General features: G+C 41.1%; 1 protein-coding gene and 1 pseudogene across 14 annotated transcripts in view; both read left to right on the top strand.

Annotated features, from left to right (window-relative positions):
- The window catches only part of tanc2a (tetratricopeptide repeat, ankyrin repeat and coiled-coil containing 2a), a 1,142,739-nt gene that overhangs the window by 623,874 nt on the left and 499,385 nt on the right, over window positions 1–19,480 (top strand). Inside the window, exon 1 of one of the 14 annotated variants that reach the window (XM_068013156.1) lies at window positions 15,472–15,542. The exons of the other annotated variants lie outside the window; for them this stretch is intronic. The gene's annotated coding sequence lies outside the window, so the exon portion shown is untranslated. Of the gene's footprint in view, window positions 1–15,471; window positions 15,543–19,480 lie in introns of those variants that run through there. 14 annotated transcript variants of the gene reach the window in all.
- On the top strand, window positions 6,296–6,666 carry LOC137348046 (10 kDa heat shock protein, mitochondrial pseudogene; annotated as a pseudogene).

The following is a 19,480-nucleotide window of genomic DNA, read 5'->3' as shown; positions in this document are numbered from 1 at the left end:
GCAGAAAACAAAATTGGTATGCGTGTCTTGTATGAAGCAATTGTAATAGTCGTGACAGTTGTTGGTTGCTTGTAATGCAAAGTCCTCAAGGCAAACAGTAATAAGTGTGTGAATGCTCCAGTGCATTCTACATTGCAGCTATCTGGAAGGAAAGATGATGGACAGGTTAACAGTCATTTCACCTTTTCTGTGGTATATCTTAATTACATTTCTACTGACATCATTTGCCACATGAAGTAGTCTAAGTTTTGGTTGCTCCATACCATGTTTTAGACTGCAGCAGTAGCACCCACCCTGAATTACACGACTGTGACCATCTCTAATCGTGGTGCTGCTGAGGCTGCCAGCCCTCTGAGTTGGCAGCTTTGGGATGTGGCCACCACCAGTAAAATGTTGCCCCAAAGTCCTGCTGTGTGGGCTTAGCTCCTGCTCTCAGTCCCCGAGGCGGGACTTCTTCCCTGGTGATAAATTTCAGTGCCTTGTCTTTATGTTTGAAGCTATTGATTCCTTGACATGCTCAGACCTCGATGTTTTTTTTATTTCACAGAATTCTCAGTTGCATGAAGTGCTTACCTCAGAATTTCAGGTTCAGATTGTGTTATATTTTGTTCAGATTTTAAATTTAAAAATCAGTTAGTAATATATTTTGTCCACTGTGCCAAGCATTATACATTTATGTAGAATTAACAGGATTTCTGTCTCCTTAAGTAGACAAGTGACTGCATTTAATCCTCTGGCTTTATGAGCCTAGATTTTTCTGCAGGAGGAAAATCCTCGTGGAATTGTAATGGGGCAGGTCTACCACCTGCCTGCATAAAAACATAAGAACGAGGAGCAGGCGTAGGCAATTCAGCCTGCTCTGCCATTCAATATGATCATGGCTGATCTCATCTCGGCCTCAACTCTACTTTCCTGCCCATTCTCCATAACCCTTCAACCCTTTACTAATTAAAAATCTGTCTATCTCCTCAAATTTACTCAATGTTCCAGCATCCACCACACTCTGGGATAATGAATTTCACAGACTCACGACCCTTTGAGAGAAGTAATTTCTCCTCATCTCTGTTTTAAATCTGCTACCCCTTATCCTAAAACTATGACCTCTTTTTCTAGATTTCCCCAGCAGAGGAAACATTCTCTCTACGTCTACTTTGTCAATCCCCTTAATCATCTTATATACCTCAATTAGATCTCCTCTCATTCTTCTAAACTCGAAAGAGTAAAGGCCTAAACTGCTCAATCTCTCTTCATAAGACAAACCCCTCATCTCTGGAATCAATCTAATGAACCTCCTCTGAACTGCCTCCAATGCAACCGCATCCCTCCTCAAGTAAAGGGACCAAAACTGTACACAGTACTCCAGGTGCGGTCTCACTAATGCCTTGTACAGTTGCAGCAACGCTTCCCTACTTTTATAATCTATTACTTTAACAATAAATGCCAAAATTCCATTTGCCTTCCTTATTACTTGCTGCACCTGCAAACTAGTTTTCTGCGATTCATGCGCGAGGACACCCAGATCCCTCTGCACCGAAGCACTCTGAAGTTTCTCTCCATTTAGATAATTTGCCTTTCTATTCTTCCAACCAAAATGGATAACCTCACACATATCCACGTTAAACTACATCTGCCAAATTTTGGCCCATTCACCTAACCTATCCATATCCATTTGTAGATTTCTTATTTTTTTATTGCAACTTACTATCCCACCTATTTTCGTGTCATCTGCAAATTTGGCTATCGTACCTTCTATCCCTGCATCCAAGTCATTAATATAGATTGTAAATAGTTGGGGCCCGAGGACCAAACATGTGGCACCCCACTAGTTACACCTTGCCAACCAGAAAAGGACCCATTTATCCCGACTCTCTGTTTTCTGCTGGTTAGCTAATCCTCTATCCAAGCTAATAAATTGCCTCTAACCCCATGTGATCTTACCTTGTGTATTAACCTTTTGTGCTGCACCTTATCAAATGCCTTCTGGAAGTCCAGATAAACTACATCAACAGGATCCCCACTATCCACTTTGCTTGTTACATCTTCGAAGAACTCTCGCAAATTAGTCAAACACAATTTACCCTTCATAAAACCATGCTGACTCTGATGGATTGCGTTTTGACTTTCTAAATGTCCTGTTATTACTTCCTTAATAATGGATTCTAACAATTTCCCAATGACAGATGTTAAACTAACTGGTCTATAGTTTCCTACTTTCTACCTCCCTTTTTTGAATAAGGGTATTATATTAGCAGTTTTCCAATCCACTGGAACCTGTCCTGCATCCAGGGAATTTTGGAGTATTATAGCCAATGGATCCACTATCTCTGCTGTCACTTCCTTTAAGAACCTAGGATGTAGGCTATCTGGCCCTGGGGACTTGTCTGCCTTCAATCCTAATAGTTTGCTTGGTATTCTTTCTCTAGTGATGATGATTGTTCTAAGTTCCTCCCTTCCTATAACCTCTGCATTACTTGTTACTATTGGGATGGTACTAGTGTCCTCCACCGTGAAAATGGAGGCAAAATACTGATTAAGTGTCTCTGCCATTTCTGTATTCCACACCATTAACTTCCCAGTCTCATCCTCCAAGGGATCAACATTCACTTCAGCTACTCTCTTCCCTTTTATATACTTATAGAAGCTCTTGCTATCTGTTTTTATATTTTGCTCTAGTTTTCTTAATTTACTTTTTTAGTAACCCTTTGTTGATCTTTAAAAGTTTCCCAATCTTCCAGCCTGCCACTGGCCTTTGCAATATGGTATGCCTTATTTTTGTCTTTATTTTACCCTTGACCTCCTTGCTTAGCCATGGATATTTTTCCCCCTCTTACAATCTTTCTTCCTCTCTGGAATATATTTTAGTTGGGAGGATCTGAATATCTCCTTAAACATCTGCCACTGCTCATCATCTGTCCTACCTTTTAGTCTTCCTGCCCAGTCCACTAGGGCCAAATTTGTCCTCATGCCTATGTAATTACCTTTGTTTAACTCCAGAACGCTAATGTGGGACTCAAGTTTCTCACTCTCAAACTCAATTTGAAATTCTAGCATGCTATGATCACTCTTCCCTAGAGGATCCTAAACTATGAAATCATTAATTAATCCCACCTCATTACACAATACCAAAACTAGAATAGCCTACTCCCTGGTTGGTTCCACAACATATTGCTCCAAAAAACAATCTCTAATACATTCAGTGAATTCTCGCTCGAGGCTCCCCTTGCCAATGTGATTAATCCAGTCTGTATGCATATTAAAATCACCCATGATTATTGCCTTACCTTTCTTACAAGCCCCCAGTATGTCCTGGTTTATACTGTGCTCCACTGCGGAACTACTGTTTGGGGACCTATAGATTCCTCGCACCGGGGTCTTCTTTCCCTGGCTATTTCTTATTTCTACCCAGACTGATTCTATGTCTTGATCTCCAGTGCCTATATCATTTCTCACTACAGCACTGATCTCTTCCTTTACTAACAAAGCTACTTGTCCTTCCTGCCTATCCTTCCGAAATACTGAGTACCCTTGGATATTCAATGCAGTAGCATCAGCATGCACAGCACATTTGCGGACCTTTTAACAACACTGTCGTCCACCTAGAAGCATATGGCATCTGCAAGAACGTGTGAAGCAAAGGCCCTAATGGCAATCCTTGCTTCATTTAGGTACTAAATGAGTACTTTGCATCTGTCTTTACCAAGGAAGAAGAAGCTGCCAAAGTCATTGTGAAGGAGGCGGTAATTGAGAGACTGGATGCAAATGTTGCACCCTTGTTCAAAAAGGGGTGTAAGGATAAACCCAGCAACCACAGGCCAGTCACTTTAATCTCAGTGTTGGGAAAGCTTTTAGATACTCTGGGACAAAATTAACAGTCCCTTGAATAAGGGTGGATTAATTAAGGAAAGCCAGCATGGATTTGCTGAGGGCAAATCGTGTTTAACTAACTTTGAGTTTTTTGATGATGTAACAGAGAGGGTTGATGGTTAATGTGCTGTATATAGACTTCCGAAAGGCATTTGATTAAGTGCCATATAACAGGCTAATCAGCAAAGTTGAAGCCCATGGAATAAAAGGGACAGTAGCAGCATGGATACAAAGTTGGCTGAGTGACAGGAAACAAAGAGTAGTGGTGAACGGTTGTTTTTCAGACTGGCGGAGGATATACAGTGGTGGTCCCCCGGGATCAGTGCGAGGACAACTGCTTTTATTGATATATTTCAATGACTTAGACTAGGGTGTACAGACACAATTAAATTTGCAGATGACACAAAATTTATAAATATTGTGAGGAGGATAGTGATAAACTTCAGGAGGACTGGCAAATGAAATTTAATGCAGAGAAATGTGAAGTTATACATTTTGGTAGGAAGAACAAGGAGAGGTAATAAGGGTACAATCCTAAAGGGAGTGCAGGAACAGAAAGATCAGGGGTTATACGTACACAAATTGTTCCAGGTGGCAGGGTGTGTTGAGAAATAATTAAAAAGACAATTGGGATCCTGGGCTTCATAAATCGAGGCATTGAATACAAAAACAATGAAGTTATGTTGAACTTTTATAGAACACTGGTTTGGCCTCAACTGGAGTATTGTGTCAAATTCTGGGCACCACACCTTAGGAAGGATGTGAAGACTTTAGAAAGTGCAGAAATGATTTATGAGAATGATTCCAAGGATGAGGGTCTTCAGTCACAAGGATAGATTGGAGAAGCTGGGGCTGTTCTCCCTAGAGAAGGTTGAGAGGTGATTTGACAGAGATGTTCAAAATCATAAGGGGTCTAGACAGGGTAGATAGAGATAAATTATTCCCTTTGGCCAAGGGATCGAGAACCCGAAACACAGACTTAAGGTGATTGGCAAAAGAACCGAAGATGACAGGAGAAAACACTTTTTTCCGCAGCGACTGGTTATGATCTGGAATGCACTGTCTGAGAGTGTGGTGGAGGCATTTTCAGATGTGGTTTTCAAAGGAAATTAGATAAGCACCTGAAGATGATAAAAAATGTGCAGGGTTATGGGGAAAAGGCAGGGGAGTAGGGCTAGCTGAATTGCTGTTGCAGGGAGCTGGCACAGACTTGATGGGCTGAATGGCTTCCTTCTGTTCTGTAATCATTCTATGCTTGGATATTGAAACTGCTGCCATAGAGGTCTTGGGTCTTGGCATGGAGAGGGATATTGGTTCTAGTTTGGCCAGACTTGGTAACAGCAATATGTAGCAATAACTGCAGTAGTCAGAGTTTCATTGATCCCATTATGTCTTCTTTCATGCAGATTAGTAACCATGCCAGGCCAATTCCCAGTATTAGTGGCATGGCAGGAAGGTTAAAAAAATTATGGTGTCCTCTCAGGATAGTAGCACATGCATGCCCTTCTGCCAGTCATCTCTATTGCGGGCAGAGGTTGTAGAATGGAAGTAGGGCTAGTTGTTTGTGCACCAGCACAAGAACTGGAACTGCACCTGCACTAGCTCCATCCCAGGTCTTCGCTCCTGTGAGATGAGAGCCACCTTGGTCTCAAGAGGCTCCTCCTAATGCAGAGCAGTCACGCACCTTGTGTACTGCCACTTGGGTAGAATTTAGAGTAGTGCGATATTAAGTTTAAGAATGCACATATTTGTGCTGGCACCAAGAAGTAGCACTCAATGTGCACATTAGGGCTTTGAAGAAAATTATGATAGCATTGAATTACAAAGATATTTTTGGTTCTGTTTTGAAGTCGCTTTGTTAAACTGGTAGGAATGACAGCTGTGTTATAGTCACAGAGAGATACGGCCCTGAAACAGGCCCTTCGGCCCACCGAGTCTGTGCCTACCATCAACCACCCATTTATACTAATCCTACATTAATCCCATATTCCCTACCACATCTCCACCTTCCCTTAATTCTCCTACCACCTACCTACACTAGGGGCAATTTACCATGGCCAATTTACCTATCAACCTGCAAGTCTTTGGCTGTGGGAGGAAACTGGAGCACCCGGCGGAAACCCACGCGGTCACAGGGAGAACTTGCAAACTCCGCACAGACAGTACCCAGAACTGAACCCGGGTCGCTGGAGCTGTGAGACTGCGGTGCTAACCACTGCGCCGCCTGTGTTGGTGAATGTGTGCAGGAAAGCGTGTGTAGGTGGTGGTGTATTTATCTTTGGAAGAAGGAAGATACAGACTGGACTGTTCATACAATGGTCAACTGTGGTATTTGAGAATATCTCCTGTATCAGGTTGGCAAGAATGTTCCTTTTGTTGATACCTTTGCTGATGACGAGGACATTTTGAGCACTTTCTATAAGTGATAGGCATGGAAGGTCAGGCATTCAAAATGTTTCTACCCCTCCTTGATTGTATCTTGGTAGAAAGGGTCACAGCAGAAAAGGTGACAAAAGGTGGCATAATGCATCTAGAAAAATCCCAGGGAAAAGTGCTTCAAGCAACAGTTGTAGCAGTTGGACCTGACAACCGAGAAAAGAATGATGACATCCAACCAGTAAATGTAAAAGTTGCTGAAACCTGTCTACTCGCAGAATATGGAAGAACTCAAGTTGTCTTGGACGATAAGGATTACTACTTGTTTAAAGATGGAGATATTCTTGGAAAATACACAGCATAAACTTTGGATGTTGCTCTCAGTTTTGTGAAACTGACCATTCCATGAAGTGCAGGTCTTTTTGTTTCAGTCTGTAAATACCATTTTTTGAGCTTTGTTTCAATAAATTCAACATTAACTCCCACCCCCACAAAAAAAGGACTTCCTTTCTATGATGAAGTTGTGCAGTATGCAGCACACCTCTGCGATACTGGAGACCCTTGTCGGCAGAGCAGTCAGGTTGTTTCAAGTGCCTGAAACACGTCTTAAGATATGTATGTGGAATGATCAATGTTGATTCCAGTGAGTGAGTTGTCCTTGTAGTGTTACTCAGTTGGAGTCCTTTGAAAGAAAATTGACATATGATATATCCTTTCAGATGCACACTGTGTGGCAACAGAGCAGTAGAAAATGCTCTGGAGACAAGATTTCTATTTTTCTATGGGTAGTAGAGGTAAAGGTGGTAACAGAATGGGTGGAGGAGAGGCTTCAAGGGCCATGGGAAATTCCTTGTCAGCTTTCAAATCGAAGGAGATGGGTCAGTACCAATGATGGTAGTGAAAGTATAGGCAACATTTCAACACGTAGTTCAAAGCAACAGAGTGGAGGGAACAAGCTGTAGCAGCTTTCAGGAAATAAGAGAAACTATGCGGCAGCTTTCATATCAAAGGACATGGGGCCAGCTGCAGTGGTGGAATGGGTGGCTCACGGAACCAGCAGAATCAGTAGAAAACAGCTCACCACCACCTACCCAACGGCAATTAGGGATGGGTAATAAATGCTGGCCTAGCCAGCGACGCCCACATCCCATGAACGGAAAGAAAAGGGGGGAACAGAGTCGAGAACTTGCAGTGGCAGGAAAATAAAACTGATGTACATACTCAGCTTTGGCAGGAAAAGTACAGCTGAATCTCTGCATTTTAAATTCTCTGGAGCACAACCCAGGATACCCAAACTGGCAGGTGCACTTGGGTGACCTGTACCACAGCACCATCAGTGGTGGGAGGACTGAGTAGGAGGTGTTAGTCATCTATCGAAAGTAATAGAAGCAGATGTTCCTGTTAGGCTTTAAGCATCACCAGTGTCACAAAAAATTACTAAATTGTGACAAATGGAAAACTCAATGTTTATATATTGTAATACCTTATGCCATTGTTAAAATTTTTGTGGTACTTCATGCCGTGACTTAGTTTTGGAGTACAGTAGCTGTTAAATTGGCAAATGCCTGGAGCATCCAACAAACAGCAATGAAATGACTGGTTCTTCAACCAATACTATCAAAGTTTAGGTTAAAGGAGAATGTGGGCCAGGACATTAGGCGAACTCACTGTTCTTCGATTGATGTCCTCTGTTCTTTAATGGCCACTTGAACTGGTAGTTTGGTTCCTGATTTACAGCTCGTACAATAATAGATTATTTGACTTCCAATAGTCAGTGGACATGATGCATATGTACTTGTTATGGAGCCCAATAATAAGAGCATTATTATTCTCTCTCGAGGTGAAGTGCTTTGCTACTGTGGTGCTGTCACAATAAGACTTGTCAATAGTAGACTGCTAGAGCTGAGAGCAAAAATACTAAAATATATTTTGTTACTAAGTTTTGGGGAAAAAAATTATGTACAGAAAAATAGATGCAGATCAAGGGGTTAAAATATATTTGTCTGCAAAGTTTGGGTAATTTCTCCAATCCAAAGCATGATGGTGTCACTTTTTATCTTCTCCTTTTATAAGGAATTGAACCACACTAATGAGTTCAAGTAAAATGCAGTGTCTCTTATTGATAGATTCTAGTATTGATTTCTCCTTGTTTTCTTGTCTGTCAGTTCCAGTAGAGGCATCAGTGCTACTTTCATTCCATCTTTGTTTTTGGCGTGCTTTTCACTTGCATACGGTACTGACTGCATTTTCCATATTAGAGCAATTTTGACCAAATATTGTTTGCTCCCAATTAGCCTCATCTGTGGCCTGAAGCTACTCAATGATTGTGGGAGCCTGCACATGTAAGATAACTCTTAGCTGCCGGTATCATTAATGCTTCCATCCTTTTATTGTGCTGTATTCTCTCTCCTCCTTAAACTTTTCAGTAATTTCTGGGCTTATCCTGATCCAACTTTTGCCAAAAAGCACTCTAATAGTGTATATTAGTCCAGTAAAAAAGATACAAAATTAAAAGAATTTGAGCTTAATTTTAGATCATCATTTGAAGCTTCTAGTAAATGTTTAGCTCTTGTGAATAAAACTGATGCATCTCAAGGGCGTTTGACTGTCAGAACAAGTTATTCTAACCTTGTATAAATCATTGCTGAGCTGGATGAATATCCTGTTGGGAAATATGATCATGTTATTTGAAAATTTACTCTTAGCTGGTCAAATACTCTGTAGATTCAGTGGTTTCTTGGCTGGTTGCGGGAGTAGGAACCAATGTCATGTGCAGAAGATAATTGATCAGGGCTGAAATGTGAAAATTTGGAGAAGAATAACTACGTGATATTTTGGAGTTTTATTCACTACTTTGGGGCTTGGCAGTGGAGGGGTATTATTTATTGCAGAAGCGTCCACTCCTAGTGGGTTGGAGTCTATAATATAGTAGATTTTGTGTATGGCGTTGGATGTTTTTGATGTGTCAAATGGCCATTCCTCATTCATACTTTATTGTTTGTCATGCAATGTTGACGTCAAAGGCTTCCAGATCAGGCATCACACAAATTAAAAACAACCACAACAACATATTTATATAGCATTTATAATGTAGTAAAACCGCCCCAGGATGCTTCATAGGAACGTTATAAAGCAGAATTAAACACTAAGCCACATAAAGAGATATTAGAGCAGGTGGTCAAAGAGGTAGGTTTTAAGGAATGTTTTGAAGAAAGAGGTAGAGAGTCAGAGTTTTAGGAGGGAATGCCAGAGCTTAGGGCTTAGGCAGTTGAAGGTATGGCCACCAATGGGGGTGGAGCAATTAAAATTGGGGATGATCAGGAGGCCAGAATTAAATGAGCGCAAATATCTCTGGGTTGTGGGGCTGGGGGAGATTACAGAGAAAGGGAGGGGCAAGATCATGAAGGGATTTGAAAATAAGGATGGGAATTTTAAAATCAAGATGTTGCTTTATCTGGAGCCAATATCGGTCAACAAGCACAGGGGTTATAGATGAACGGGACTTAGCGAGAGTAAGGACCATGCAGCGGAGTTTTGGATGACCTCAAGCTTACAGAGGGTAGAATGTGGTAGGCCAGCCAGGAGAATGCGTTGTAATAGTCAAGTCTAGAGTTAACAAAGGCCTGAATGAGGATTTCAGCAGCAGAATGGCTAAGGCAAGGGCAAAGTCGGGCGATGTTCTGGAGGTTAGACAGCAAAGGTTGTGTCAATTTTCTGTCACTGTGTCTTAACCCCAAACTTGTAAGGGCACCCATTACTACATCAGCCTGACATTTGATTCCCACACCAGATATTCTGTTGACCACTGAAGTGCCAGACTCTCAATTGGATAATCAAATTAAAAACTTGGAAAAGCCTCCAATGACTATACATTTAATGAACTATATTTGAAGTGTACTGATGAATTATGTAGGCAAAACTGGCAACCATTTTCTGCATACCAAGTTCCCACAAATGACAATGAGATGAATGAGCACTTAATCTATTTTTGGGAGGCGATGATTGAAGAAAAATATTGGTCAAGAAAGCAGGAGAATACCTTAAACATCAACCTGAACCAGCAGAACAGAATGGACCCTGATGTAACATCTTCCAGAAAGGATGGCACCACCAACAACTCTGCACTTAATAGAGCACCATGCTGAATTATGCAGAAATTTGTGCTAAATTTACATCCACCAAGAACTGCATTTAGGCAGCTCATATTCCTACGTTGTAGGTCCCTGAAATAATAGATATTTTCGTCCCTTCACTTGGCTGGATTTCAGCCAAGACTCCAGAGTTGAATTGATTGTGTGCTAACACTAAATTTGTACTTCTATACCATAATTCAAATTCACCTAAAAGATTGACAGACCTGCCAACCGTGTTTTTGTTGTTTTTTAAAACATATGGTTTCTTGTCTCTCTTTTGACTAAAGATGATGTTTGTAAACCGTTTTTTGCTCCACCCTAATTTAATTAAGTTTCAAATAAAAACTGAAATATTTCCATGCAATATAAAAAATGAAGACGAGCAATCTCATATTTTAGCATTTATCCACCTCCACTAAACCAGGGTGATGTTTTACATGCAGGTTTTATCCTGTACAGCTACTTTAAAAATTTGCAATTCACAGGAGTAATTAACGTCACCGATTGGCATTTTGTGGAACGGACAATGTTTTGGTTGTTTTTGTGTGGCATTGAAACCTCACCACACTAAACCATGTCCAAACTAAATTACTGAAAGTTTGCGTAGACTTTTGATTTTTATGGAATGGACACATTTTCCCCATAGGGATATAGTACCACTTTCTCAATCCAGAGAATCTAGGTGCAGGTTTGCAAAATCCAAGACTTGGGTCTTCCAAGTGTGCATGGAGTTACTGACTAATTAAATCTTGAATTGAATCTTCACAGAGCAAATCCATCCAGGAGTACCATACCCATTTAGAGCATATTTTTGCAGAATTCCAGCTGTGCCTTAAAAGTTCTACCTCTCCAAATCACAACAATGAGCCAGGCTGGCTGGTTAATCATCACAACACCCTGGAGTGCTGCAGTTCTAACTTGCTCAAATATAGCGTTATGGAGTCTTCCACAGAGGATCAACTTCATTCTAATCACCAGGCATGTCATTTTGAAGACTCTACATACCTCTCTTCACATATTCTATGGAGGCTATTTGCTATTTCATCATTAGACGACAAATGAGCAGGAATTTGAGCAAGTACCAAGACCACCTCCTTAATAGCACTGCAAGCAGCAAAACTTGATATAAAATGTTTTTGTGCAGGAGTCTGGAGCTAGCCCTAGAGTATTTGTATTGTTTACCACCTTTCATCCAAAAGAGAGGAAAAAATGCACACATCTCAACCTGCTAAATACCTCTACTTCTGTTCAGCTATAAAGTCAACAAATGAAGATTCTTTAGGGTAAACTTTGTAGCAATCCAGTGTTTTTCTTAATGAATGTTACAGTTTCAAAAAACAGAGGGGGAATTATATTCCATGTATTCAAAATCTGCCGCATGGCATTTAAAGGAGTGCAGAGAATTTGCCACCATCCAATTCCTGGATGTCTTTACTATTGCAGTTGGTGCTAACCGAAATGTCTGACTCTTAGAAAGCAAATAGTGGCCTTATGTCTTTGAATGGATTTTAAATCTATTGACATGCCATATCAAATCATTACAGCCAGACTGTGATCAAGAATCATTGCAAATCAGAGGTTAGATTTTAAAATATATCGAAGGAGGGAAGGTGCCATGTTAAACAAAAGCAGCTGTGGCTGCTTTAATCAGAGTGCTTGGATTTGTGGCAGTGTAATATGTCGTAGGGTTGCTGCCGACTACTAATTATTTACTGTTGGTAGAACAGTATATGGAGATAGTGCAGTCTTGCTGGAAACTAAATATTCAGAGACAGTTGGAATTTGTGGCTCTATATTAGGATTTTCGCACCACATTCATGCCTGATTTAGAATCATGGTGGTGCGAAAATCCTAATCCCATAGCAAGGGGATATTAAAAGAAGGCTGTAGCTTTGTAACCTCTGTCAGAACATCATCAACAGTCAAAATCATTTTACAGTACCTGCAAGGGAGAAAAAATCAACTTTTCCAAGGGTACTATGCACCTGGGGCATTTGATTCTACTCCTGCGATTGAACCTTGCAGCAGTTGCCAGCCTGTCAACTGTGGATGTGCATTGATGCTAGAAGAAGCCAGGAGCCTGCTGCAGTTGTGGGGTGAACACGGTGAATTCATTACTGGAACGTTGACAAGTAGAATACAGTTTTATAATGCATCAAGTCATTGCCTGGTTTACCCAAAAGTATTAAAAGATTAAATGCCTGGTTTAACCTGACACTTAACCATCTCAATGCTTTGATTTTTAATGCTCTGCCAAGAGTATTAAAACAGGAAATGTTGAAAATATGCAACAGGTTGTCAACATCAGAATGAGAAAGCATAGGTTCACATGTCGATCCTTCATGAGAGCCCTTTTCACTTTTTAGCTCTTGATGGACTTATTTTCAGCATTCTCTATTTTGTCTTAGATCTGCAGTGTCTTTTTATCTGTGACTGAATTGCTGAAATTCAATGCACATAACACAAATAAAAATGACTTTCTACAAAGTAACCTGATAGTGCAGTAACTGAGAATATTCAGCCCCTGTATTATTGTGTTCCAGTACTAATTGCAGAAAATCTAGGTATGGATCTTTTCACCTCTTTCCTCCTGTGGGTAAAGTGTCAAGACATGTCAATCTTGGGGTATTAAACTCGCTCATACAAAGAGGATACTGTGTTGCAGCTTGCAGTAAGAACATAAGATTTCTCTCAGTTATGCAGGAAAATTAGAAAGGCCTTTTGGTACACACCTAACTGACAATTCATGCATATTTGATCGGGCAGATATTCTTTTAATGAACTGTAGTTGTTGCAGTTCCATTCCCACCACGTTCCTCCATCACTAATCTTATGTTGAGGACTGTTTCCTTGGGTCCCAAAGGTGGGGTCTGTTGCCGCATGATTTCCCATTCCTTCCCATCAGTCTATCTACATTATTCCCGTCAGATTCAGGAAGGATTTGGGCTTGAATTATCTGGAAAAGGCCTGGAACTTAAAGTAGCCCTGGCCTCAGGTCAGCATGTTGGAGCGAACCTACCAGCACAATCGGGGATTTAGTTTGTCTCTGTCGAGCACATACTTTTCATATTCTGATCATTTGAGGGCAGTAGCTGGATTTTTAGAATATTAAATCTTAAACTATCTGCTCCGATATTTAACTTTTTTGTTCAGTGAAGATTGCATTGTGATATGACTGTGTGATTGCTGGGTTTTCTCAAATATATTGAGCAGTTTGTATTAACAAATAACACTGCATGAATTAAGTTTCTGATTTCTAATTGCTATGCACTTCTTTCAGCATGAATTATGCAGGTAACAAATACAACCTCTAATGCTGAGTAAATTGGTTGTTGCTTTATTCTTAAAATTTTCTGGTTGTATTTTTCTGAGTTTAGGTCAAAGGATGTAATCTAACAGCAGGGAAAAAGCGGTGTTTTTCATTGTAACAATGGGCTGGATTTTATAAACTCACCGCCAATCTCGGCAGCGAGCTTCAAAAATAGCGGCCTGCCCGCATGGGCCACGCGTCAAAGAGCCGCTGCCATCTCAAGCGTGGCAGCTCATATAGCCGGGGCGGGCTGCCCACCACCCCCCGATTAAATGGAGAGGCTAGGCTGTCCGTCCTTGGTTATGGCGTCAGCTGCCTGTGCGCAGGCACGGACGCCATTTTTAAAGGGCTATTAGCCCAACCGGCTTATTTAAATATTTAAAGATAAATGAAATAAAATTAAATTAATTTATTTTGCCCCTCTCCCAAACCCATAATAATTAAATTAATTATTTGCCCTTCCCTGTCCCCAAAAACACTTTCCTTTACCATCTGACCTTCCCCTCCCCCCCCCCCACCAAAACTATACAAAGTTTAAACTACAACCCTTCCCACCATGCCCTACCCCCATAATTTTAATTTGACCCTGTTTCCCCCCCCCTCCCCCCACCCGCACTGATAAACTTAGCTCCTCCCCCCCCCCCCTCCCCATCAGTGTTGCACCTCGTTTTCCCGGACGGGGATCCGAAGGTGCAGGAGTGCCGGCTGCTGGGCCGATGATCGCGGCGGGCCATCAAGAGGCAATGTAAGTATATTTAAATTAATTAAATTGATTTGAATATTAAAATTGTGGTTGCCTCACCACCGATGGGAGGATCGGGCTGGGCACTGCCGGCATCAAGGTCCGTGGTGGGCTTCATCTGGGGCCATCTTTAGCCACCCGCCCTGTCCCCCGCCATGGATCCCGACGTCGAGAGCTCCTTAAAATCCAGCCCAGTGAAACAGAATTGATCTGTCGTAATTTCTGACAAATTGTGATAAATCCATCTGCATAATTCTTATTAATTTTCCCCCTGTCTGTCATCACTACCACATTTCATCTTGAGTAGGAGCCTGGGATGGTTTGTAGCTTACCAGCTTGATCAGAAAGCTTTGGGTTTAGTCAGCAAAACAACTTTGGAAGCAGCAGGTAAAAAGACTTCAAATAATAAACACTTACAGCTGCTTTGATAAAGTATGATGGCCTGGCTTTTGCTGTCAACACTCGTTATTATTAGTCAAACTGACAGCTACTTCTGATATCAATACATGCACAGTTAAACATGGAAATCAGGAAGTTACTGTCAGAAATACCTTGCTACTCCACTGAGTGTTATGTTTCAGTTTTCGTTGATGTAATCTGGACAGAAATCACTGTTAAGGCATGACCTTAAACTGCTTACCCCTAGTACCGCACTAAAGACAGACGAAAAACTTAAGTCTTGTTCAATCAGGTGTAGCTGAATTTATAACAGCATAGTAAGTCGCAATTACTGATGAACAACCTCACTAGTCCTGAAAAATTAATTTTAAAAGTATGGGGTCTCATTCTATCAGAAGAAAATTGATGATGCAGATTTTTTTTTTCAAAAAGTAAATTTTTTTTAAAGCTTTTGTGTTTTTCTAATGAACTTTCTCCCTTAATCCCATGTGTATGTCCCAATCTTCATTTTGCTTTCTGTACAATGATTTAAATGCAATTTATATTTCCTGTTTTTTACTTCCTGCTTTGCCAACTGAGGATTCTTCAAGCTTTGGTTGTTCAGCCTCCCTGCTGCTTGCCCTTTTTACAGATACTACAGATCCTGTGTAGAGGGCGCCGAATTCAAACTGATGTTGGAAAAGAGCCCACCAAAACTTTGAGGACAGCTTTTCTCAAGGTGAACACCAAGCCTTGTTCCTTTGCCGCTGACTGCAAAATCCAGCCAATATTAGCTGCGTTCTCACCACTTCCTCCCTTTTACATCATAACTGCAACATTAGAACTTTGAAATCTTCGGTTTTGACCCAATTATAGATTTGATCTTTCAGATGGCAATTATCAGATTGAAATCAGAAGGCTTATATGTTGCTTCAAGTGATCATGCAGCAAACTTTGACTCCAGTGGTTGGATATTTGAATTCCACTGCTGCCTGCCGCATGCCTTCTCCTGTTTGGTTACTCTGTCGCCTGGATCTCTGGGTGAATGGGAAACTTCAATTGCCAGCCCTTTTTCACCATGCCTAATGTTAATCAGATCATTTTAAAGTGGTGCTGATGGTAGTTACAGGACAGTCTATGGCTTGGACCATTTCAGCTTCCCAGGTGCCTCTGGTGTTTGAAAAGGAATGAAATAAAAATGTGCAATTTTTGTTGTTGTATGTACTCCAGAGTTGCTCAGAATTAGCATAAAATCAGGAAATGCCATTTGAAAGCAAGAAAAGCAAAACTTGCATTTATATAGCGCCTTTCATGACGACCGGATGTCTCAAAGTGTTTTACAGCCAATGAAGTACTTTTGAAGTGCAGTCACTGTTGTAATGTAGGAAACACGGCAGCCAGTTTACGCACAATAAGCTCCCACAAACAGCAGCCTGATAATGAGCAGGTAATCTGTTTCTTTGTGATGTTGATTGAGGGATAAATATTGGTCAGGGCTAACTCCCTTGCTTAACTCCCAAGGGATAACTCCCTTGCTCTTGTTTGAAATAGCTCCACTGGATCTTGTATGTCCACCTGAAAGGGCAGACAGGGCCTCGTTTTAAAGTTTCCTCCGAAAGACACCACCTCTGTCTGTGCAGCACTCCAGTCAGTACTGCATTACAGTATCAGCCTTGATTTTTGTGCTCAAGTCCCGGAGTGGGACTTCAACCCAGAACCTCGTGACTCAGGCAAGAGTGCTGATGAAAGCCGTACTAATATTTAATTGCAAAGTCTTCATGGAGTCTACCCAAGTTTCGTGTTTCAACTGTAAATATTATCTTTGGGTTAAACTTTATAGGATTTCAATTTTTTGTTTTATTTCACTTCACTGGTTTTTCACTTTCTCAACTTTTAAATTTTTTCTTTCTGTCCTTTAATTTAGACTGATTTTTTGACTCTTTTGTTTCTCCTTTTCAAATTATTTCCCTGAAACTGTTTGTTTATTATTTTGCCGTTCCACAAAGTACCACAATTTCCCCCATCCCTTCCAAAAAAAGATCTATGCTGAGTAAGCAGATCTCCATTATAGATGCTTATGAAGGTTTCAGGAAACGGCTGTCCAAGCCCTAGACTTTGAAAACAGTGGTGCAGTGGCTTTTGATATATTGTTTTGCAAACTGGTATGGGAGCTGTAGCAGCAGTTGGTACAAGCACCATTTTACTTGAAAAGTATTTTTGAAGGACAGGTAGAGAAACTACTGAAATGTTCTAAGAATGAAGTGAGACATGTGCTTTGACAAGGATGGCTGTGAAAAGTAGATACCTTTAATATATTTACTGAACAGATGAACTATGCCAAATCTTTGCTCAACTGCAACCTTTTTGTGACACTTCCTGTGATTATCTTATAGGATCCCTCTCTTTCAAACAATGTTTATGCCATAGGCTACTGCTGGCATTCATTTCATAGACCCAGGCTTCCTTAGGCCAGATTAGCAGATATCGGATACAGTTCAGTTCTAGATTCATAATCAATTGTAATAAGCCCCAGCTACAAGCCAAGCAGGAGCTAATATAATTTGGGACACTGTTCCGGGCAATCCAACATTTTCTTGTCTTCAGTCAGGTTTGCAATACTCAGAAATCTACTTTTTTCTAATGGAAAGATTGTTGATATTTAAGATAATAAGAAATGCTGGAATCCGTTCCGATGAAGGGTCACTGACCCGAAAGGTTAACTCTGCTTCTCTTTCCTCAGATGCTGCCAGACCTGCTGAGTGATTCCAGCACTTCTTGTTTTTATTTCAGATTTCCAGCATCCGCAGTATTTTGCTTTTATTTTAGTGTTGATATTTAAGAGTTTGAGGTGTTATGATAGCTGTCATTCTTTTCATTTTCACTTCGTGACCTTTTATGAAACTAGATCAGCTGAATTGGCTCAGCCAGTGGTCCACTCCAAACATCCTTTTCCCACCTAGTAAGAATCAATTGGATCTTGGTCTTTGTCTTGGACAATGAATTGCAGATTGGCTAATTAATGGCCACTTCAGGGCCTTTTCCCACAGCCGCTGCTATTTTACCAGCGCTGGAGGACATCAGTGCCACGTGGCGAGGTCTCCAGGTATATCCTGGCGGCCTGACTGCAGGCTTGGCAGTGTGGGGGAAGGATGGGTGCTCCCTCCTGCTCGTGCACCCTGTGGCCCACAGAGGGCCCAGAGAGCCCCCCAGCTGAAAGGGCCTCTCTGGCTTGATTCCCTCCTCCCCTTAGCTTCCTGATCACCACTTCAGTTATGTTCAGAAATTGTGCTTGAAGCACTGCAAGTAAAGGAAAAACTTAACAATGTAAAGTAATTCAACCAGGAGAGAAAAATTAAGAAACATGAGAGAAGCATTAAACAGAAGGACAGATTAGGGTGTGTGGCCCAAATAAGCATTCTTTATACAAATGCACAAGCATAAGAAACAAATTAAATGAATTGCAGGCACAAATTCAACTAGCAGGGTTCTGACATGTGTGATGACCAGGTGAGAGGGCTCTACGGTTCCATCTAATCCTTTGCCTGGTTAAACCATAACAGAGTTTAATTTTCAAAAAAAACTTGTTTTAGCTCCTCCTTAGTGAATCCTTGTTCACCGCTTTCCAATTGGAAGGCAAAGAAACCAATTCAGGCAGGTTTTCTTACATTTTAAACAAGAAAGGTAGAAGTTTATTAATCTTGACCTCCAATGCGGTTGCCGACTACGAATATGCAACGTGACCAAGCTAGCGTGCATACACGATAAACACACACAGATGGAGACAGAAAAGAATAAAGGGGGAAGGTTTGAGGCAATAGATGGGTTTCTATTTTACTGTCCTTTGAGTTTGCTGTGCAGTCTTTGGTTGCTGGTCAGACTTGCAATTCGTAGGGGCCCAGTGCATGCTTCAAATTGTTTTGAGGTCGGAGTCTTTTCTCTCTTGAGGTTTACGTGTCTTCCGTGAGTCCGGTGGCTTGAGAGAAAGCGAGAGAGAGAAGCTTCCTTGTTCCAGTTCAAACTTCTGCCTTTCTCCATAGCACAATTCAAAAAAACCCCAGGTTGCCCAGCAGGTTAGTCATGTGACTAGCTGGTTTGACCACGTCTGTTTGTGGATTCTACCATCTTAGCAGTCATCCTGGAATGTGAGCTTCCTCACCTTCAATATTGGGTGATCACAGTCCATTTTGGGTTAAGTGGACCAGGGAATAGTCCTTTGTCTCTCCAAGTACTGTCTGTTAGTATGCAAATGTTTTTCCAGCCAAGTGTCTGGTGATTTTTTTCAACAAGTCCTTTCTTCACTCCAGCAACAGTTTAACATCAGTGTTCATATGACAATATTAATATACCTCATCCTTGGCAGGTGGGGGTCTGCATGACACATGGCAGCCATTTACTGAGATATGGCTGCAGGATTGACGGAACTGAGAATTAAATGTACCAGGTTATAAGGTCAACAGGAAAGATAGGGAAAATGGTAGAGAGAGTGGAGTAGCCTTCGTGAGTAAGGATGAAATTATTTCAATGATAAGTGAGGATATAACATGAGGTAAGCATGCAGTGGAGGCTCTGTGGGTAGAATTAAGAAATAGAAAAAGATGTAAAATGTAGTGGGAGCTGTGTATCGGGCCCCTAGTAGCAGGTAAAAAGTGGTAGAATGTATAAATATAGAAACTAAAT

This window comes from Heterodontus francisci, chromosome 33, assembly GCF_036365525.1.
Source record: "Heterodontus francisci isolate sHetFra1 chromosome 33, sHetFra1.hap1, whole genome shotgun sequence".
NCBI classification, from domain to species: Eukaryota; Metazoa; Chordata; class Chondrichthyes; order Heterodontiformes; family Heterodontidae; genus Heterodontus; species Heterodontus francisci.
The sequence above is the reverse complement of the archived record's forward strand: the minus strand, read 5'-3'. Positions and strand labels throughout refer to the sequence as shown.